Source organism: Gavialis gangeticus, unplaced genomic scaffold, assembly GCF_001723915.1.
Source record: "Gavialis gangeticus isolate Ggan-Ray unplaced genomic scaffold, GavGan_comp1, whole genome shotgun sequence".
Taxonomy (NCBI): Eukaryota; Metazoa; Chordata; order Crocodylia; family Gavialidae; genus Gavialis; species Gavialis gangeticus.
This window is the reverse complement of record NW_017729025.1, coordinates 58,729,518-58,736,259: the sequence shown is the minus strand read 5'-3', so window position 1 is coordinate 58,736,259 and position 6,742 is coordinate 58,729,518. Positions and strand designations below refer to the sequence as shown.

General features: G+C 43.0%; 1 protein-coding gene across 4 annotated transcripts in view; it reads left to right on the top strand.

The window, feature by feature from the left end:
- MIPOL1 (mirror-image polydactyly 1) overlaps nt 1-6,742 on the top strand; it is a 448,613-nt gene that overhangs the window by 381,663 nt on the left and 60,208 nt on the right. The gene's annotated exons all lie outside the window — the stretch shown is intronic.

Sequence of the window (6,742 nt, the reverse complement as noted above, 5' to 3'; positions counted from 1 at the left end):
TTATTATTAGAGTGGCTATTGGGGAACCACTCTAATTAAAGTGTCCCTTCCCCACCCCGACCATGTGTGTAGGTACCCTAAATGTTCAAGAGGACTCACTTAGCATTTTTATGAGTTAGAGCTTGGCAGAAGCAGGATGAATTACAGCAGTGGTCCTCAAAATTTTTAGACTCAAGGCACCCCTCCATAACTTTTGTGACTTGAGCAGCACTGCATTTCAAAAACTAACTTATTTATTACATTGCTTACCTCTGTGTAGAGGGGTAAGGCAGCAGGGCTGGAGGAATGGCCAGGCAAGACAAGCCTGGGTCTATGCTTATTTTCTTATCTCCTAACACCCTGCAGCACTTTTCAAAGGATTGTGCAGTACCCTATAATGCCCTGGCACCCCGATTGAGAATCACTGGATTACAGGATATCTGATTTTCATTGTCATTGTTTATTTCCATGCCTTTGAGCAGGTGACTATTCAGGGAAATTACTTTATTATAGTCCTAGAATTTCTATAAAATTTTCAGTTATGCTTTTGTTAGGCAAAATTTTGAAAAATTGTCATTTTTTGTGGGGAAAAATGTAAAAAAAATTCTTAATCTGAAAAATTCTGGGTAAAATTTTTGTACCATTGTATTTATGAACAAACAAGTGAATGGTAACAGAACATAGCACAATGTATGCATTGTCTGTGTCTAATAATATCTTTCTGCATTTGTCCAATATGAGTTCAGTCATTCAATCATGATACTAAACTGATGCCCATAAAACTAATGACATAAATGGAAAAATTGCATTGCTATCAAAGGATACCATTACAAGCTGTTACAATGCCACTATTATATCTGCATGATTATGTAGTGAGACAAGTATAGCAAAACTGTTCCAGCTTTAATCTTGCTTTATCTAGGACACTGACAGATGTAGAAAAAAAAAACATGCTCTACCAGAAGCAGCAGTATGTAACTTTGACACAGGTCTGCAGCATCTGTCTAGATCAGGTGCTTCAGCAGGACTTTTTGGCACTTTTAGCTGAAGCTGATTCAATCAGCTATTAGATAAAAGCACCAAAAAAGGACCACTAAAGTACCCAGTCTCTACAGATGTTGGGAAAGCTGGGTGCTACTAAGGTGCTGCCTCTTCTGAGCATGCAGTGGGTTCAGCACAAGAACCCACCAAGTTTTAAAGTAAAGCACTCTTTTTTCCCACATCTGCAAGCAGCCTAGGGTCCAAGTTACAGTGACTTAGTTCACATGTATTACTACGGGCTTTTGAAGACATAATAGCTCCTTTCCCCTTTTAAAACAGCTACAAGCATAGGTTTGTCCATACCCTCAACATTAACGTGTATATTCATGTGTTTGATTTACAGTGATAACAATATATGAAATGTGGGACATTTTCTGAGGTTGCTGATAATAACCTTTCTTTAACTAGTGGTCATTCATTCCCAGATGGTGCCCTACATTTTTTTTTGCTTTCCTGACTGATTGATACACTTTTGTTGTTTTATTAATATAGTTTTACTCTTGGGCAATTATTGATTTAAAAACTTCTTGCTACCCAGTTTACCTGTGCCTGTTCATATTTAGGAATTATTCCAGTAACCAATATTTTTTTTAATCTGCAAAATAGCTTCCCGAGCACTGACAGGAATCCTCTAAACATAGATATAAACAAACATGAAGGTTCGTATTTCTAGGAAAACGTTTTGTAGTCTGTTAAATTTCAGAAGCCAAAGCACTAATAATATTACGTCCCCATATTATTTTCCAAGAAAATTTGGTGTTCATTAAACAGTCAGTTCCTTCAAAACATATACACTTAGATTAAGATCTGATCTTTCAATGCAATCTGTGGGAGAAGACATCTAAGTCCTCAGTCTTGCCATATACTGTACACTGATATACTGACAGAACCGTCCTAGAAGTAGCACCATACCAAGACTCCTGGTAGTCCTGAGCAAACCTTTAGTATCGGGCCTCCCTGCCCCAGAGGTAAGGATAATAATAATCAAAAAATTACCACTTTTGAGCCTCCTTTCGTCCCGGGCCTGGGGCGGCCTCCCAGTTCACCCATGCCTGTTCAGCCCTGTTGGGCCCTGCCTAGAAGTCAGTTATGCATGGCAGTATGACCACATACTCCATATTATAGGGTCAAGGCTTAAATATTTACATGAAAAATAAATACATGATGATTTTATAAAGGGAATCGAGACAAATAGAAAACGTCCTAATCAAATTCAGTGGCTAGGGATAGATCCACTTTAGAGGAGAACTATTGTATAGGAAGGCTGCGAGAAATAAAAATGCACAGATGGTAGCGTAAGTAAAAATGGGATTTTTTCCACATTGATCAAAGAATAAAAATTGAAGTCTGTTCTGATTCTAGAGTGTTCTGGAAATTATACAGCAATAGAAGCCTTGTAAGAGAACCTCAAGCATGCACTTGCATAACAGGTTTTGAGCAAGTCTGGTGCAGCATTTACTACTATAATATAAAGGGGTTGGGTTGCTTGCTGTATATTTGAAACTGGCATTTTACCAAGGAAATAAACCTTGATTTTTCTTTATTTTGTGACAGCAAAATTATTTTCATTATTTAAGCACCCAGAGTAAAGTTCAGCATCCTTTGTTGAATGCACTGATTCAAATGCATTAATTGAGTGCTTTTGCATCAGGACCATATAGTGACTGAACAAATTATTTATGCAGGGAGAAGCAAGATAAAGTTTCTTGTAAGAGTTCTTTAACATATCAGTTTGATAAGAGTCAAAACACCTTTACTGCCATTAAATATTTACCAAGACTTGGCTTTTGGAAGAAGGGCAGTTCAGTGCAGTGTGTTTGGCTCTATGCAATGCTATTGATTAGCTATCAGAAGAACATAGTTAATGAGTAACTTGAGGTATAACAGAGCACTCCACATTCTTGTCAAGTCTTTTCTCTGAAGATGACCTAAAATAAAGTCAGTTACAACTGGCATTCCCCCTGCCACAGATTGCACAAGCTCACCTACGGTATGAACAAAAGGTTCAGGAGAACGGTTGATCAACACTTAAGCAATCCTTTCTAGTGGTTGTTGCCATCCCTGCTGGACTTTAGAACTGAACGTGTTTACATTTAATTAGAAAGAACACACAGTTTACATCACACAGTAGCTATCAATATCGAATCAGAATTGATTTCCGCTCTCTTTCCTAAATGACTATTTCCTTCAGACTAATTAAAAAGGCACATAACAAAATGACTCATACAAATTTTAAAGCAAGGTAAACAGTATTCCCTGGAGACGAAAATAAAAGTAAATAACACACAGTGTGGTTATTAAGTTGAACTTGCTTTTAGGTGATTATGATGCCTGTGTCCTGATATGTTCCAGTGTTCTCAGACTGCTAATATATATTAAGTATCAATTTCAAGTGAGTGGACACTTTACTGGATACTTCACTTTTTCAGAAGCTGTATTGTTATTCCTTTCTTTTTTATTATTTTTTGCAGTTTATCAGATATAGCAAGATTATGCATTAACATTGAAAGGCTATTTCTTGCAGGACAATTTTGTTGATTTAAAAAAATGTGAAAACTATACAGAAACCTAGGATAAATGTTGTTTGTACCCTTAGTTCCTCTGTATGCTTTCTGAACTCAAATGATAGCACACCACATTTTCTATGTTATATCAGTAACCACATACATGTCTCCACTAGGTTATGTTAGGTATGTATGTAGATCTAAAGATAAGCAGCAATGACGACAGCGGCTAAAAGCTCCCACTATCTAACATTCATCACAGCCCTGATCCTGGACTCCCATCCCAATTACAGTAAGTGTAGAAAGATGTAGTTAGCCATGTTAGTTTGAGGTCAGGTAGAAGGCAAGGTAGAGGTGCACCTTATAGACTAACTAAATCAAAGGTGCATAAGCTTTCATGAGCCACAGCTCATAGTAAGGGTTTTCATAATGGGCCCTTTGGATAACAAAGCTATGAACTTGCAGTTTGCTGAGCACTCCTGTGTCTATTAAAGACTAAGGGAACTGAAGGAGTTGCACATCAGAAAACGTGCCAGCACCTCAGAAAAGGGGGATTTAGGTCTCAAATTTCTAAAATTCATTCACTAATATTCACATTAGTTATAGTAGAAATGGTGTTGCCAACCCAAGACACTTTTTTATGAGAATCTGCAAACTTTTTACTGAATGTAAATGTAAATAAGGTAAATGTAACCCTTCTGCCAGGCCCTGAAAGAAGGCTGAGGCCAGAAGCTGGGGGCACTAGAGCAAGCCCTCCCTTCCTTTCCACAGTGGCTGGGTGGGGGGAAGCTGAGCTGAGCTGAAAGAAGGGGCACGGCCAGGCCCTGGCAGGCCTGAATATGATTGGGGAGGGGTTTTAAACCCCAGCACTGGCCTGCATGTACCCCAGCTGGGGTGTGCCTGGAGGGGGAGGGAGGAAGTAGTCCTTGCCAGGCTTTTGGAGTGCGGGAAGGAGCATGGCTGGACCCCGGCCCTGGCCAGATGCCAGCTTGGCATGGCCCCCTAAGGCAAAGGGGGCAGCAAGGAGGTTCATTCCCTTATCCAACCCCTCTCCCACTGGGGGACCATAGCTGGGGTCTGCTAGCACAGGCCATCACCTCCAATTCTCACACCCGGCCAAGCAGACCCCAGCTGGGGTCCCCCAGGGGAAATAAACCTCCTCCCTGCCCCCTTTGCATCAAGGGACTATGCTGGCCAGCATCTGGCCACACCACCACCTGTGGTGCTGGAGCAGCAAGGGGGAAGTGACTCTGATGGGGCAGAAGCTCTTGTCCTGGTGTCCCAGGGAGTGCAAGCCTCTTCCTGGTGTGGGGGCTGCACTGTGGGCAGAGGTGCCACAGCTTGCTTAGGGCAAGCGGTGGTGGTGGGGCTCGGAGGGGAGGCTGCAGGGGCTAAGTTGAATTTTGAGGTAGCCATAGCCCCTCAAGTGCCCCCCAGGGAATGGCAGTCGGGGTCTGCCTGGCAAGTTGAAAGCAGCGAAGGCAGCAGCCCAGGGCTGGCAGACCCCGGCTCTGGTCCTTTGGTGGAAAAGGAGACAGAGCGGGGAATAAACTCCCTCCCTTCCCCCTTTGCCTTAGGGGGCCATGCCAAGCCGGCATCTGGCCATGCCCCTACCACTGGAGCAGGGGGGTGGTCCTGATGGGTTGCTGCACCCTGGCCAGGCAGACCCCAGCTAGAATAAGTCCCCTCCCTTCACCTCAGGGGGCCACATCCCTGCCCCTGATCTGGCTAGGAAGGAGAGGGGTGGGGCCAGCCCTGTTCTCTGAAGCAGACAGCACAGTCCAGCCCAGCCCAGCCCAGCCCAGCCCAGGGCTGAAAAGCATGCTGGGATTCTAGGAGACTCTCATTTAACTTAAATTTTAACTTAAAGGAGGGGGTCTGGGACAGATTAAATTGAAACATAAGTGAGGAAACATATACTTTTGATTCAGAAAATGCAGCTACATGCCTGCAGTGACTCAGGCCAGAATCCAGGGGGTGCTAGAGCTCTACTCTCTGGCTGTGTGCTCACTTCCACTTCCTACTGCCCCTAAGGTCTCTGGAATTTGCAGTGTAGAATTTCAGCAGCAGGACTCTGCAGGCTTGCTTATCATTTCCTCTTCTTCTTTCCTGATGTGGACTACAAAACATCAGAGCTAGGGACAGACATTCAAAAAGCCTGAGCCTGAATTGATTCAGTCTTTGCAGGTTAGTCTAACCTGGCTAGGCTGAACTGGTTTGTAACCGTACGGACATCCCCTCTTGACTGAAGAAATGCAGGTGCATGCCTGCCGTGGCTCAGGCTAGGAACTGGAGGAGGTTGGGGCAAGCCTCTGGGATTTGTAGGCCACAATCACAGCCAGCAGTAAGTTTAAGTAAGGGAAGGGGTGTTTAACCTCACTCCCTGGCCATCTGGGGCTTGCCTGGAAGGGGCAGCTCTCCCCCCCAGCCTGCAGACTTGGCTGCATCCCCACCCGGGCTTGCCCCCCCAACCCCTTGTCAGCCTGCCCTCACTGCTCCAACTAGGGAACAAAGGGGTGGGACCAGCCCTGCTCTCTGGAGCAGACAGCCCAGGGCTGAAATACATGCTGGGATACTGGGGGACTGTCACTTAACTTAAACCAGGAAGGTGTTTGGGACCAAAGTTTCATAAACCAGTTTAACCCAAATTAGTTAAGTCGGATACTGCATTCAACCAGGTCTATCTTAAGCCAGTTTCAGTCATTTTGAAACTGGTTTATGTGCACTGAGTCCAATTTACTTTTCTCAGCACAAAGATTGGGGAAGGTGGAAATATACCTGGTCTTTGAACCACCTTTGCCCTTTATTGCCTTTCCAGTTAACTGAACCAAGTTCGTCTCTAGTGCAGCTGAAGAATTTGGCCTTTCATGGCTAATATTTTTTCCAATAAAGTGTAAAACATGAAATCTTTGGCACCATCTTAAACATCCTTTTCATTCAAATACTAAGGTCACTCCTAATGACTTGATGCCAGTTCTGCCTTCGATTAATAGATAAGGGTACCTCAGTATTTGCAGTATTACCTAAACAATCTATTACTCTAGGGAATAACTACAGTACTGCAAATACTAAGTTAAAGTTCCTTTGTTAACTAAAGCAATTGGCAAATATTTAAGTATGACCAAAGTGTATGAATTGACAATACCGAGTAGATAAAAGATAGCAAAAATCTTTTCTATAACTGTTAATGGCAAAATAAAACAAAAGGCACCATGCAA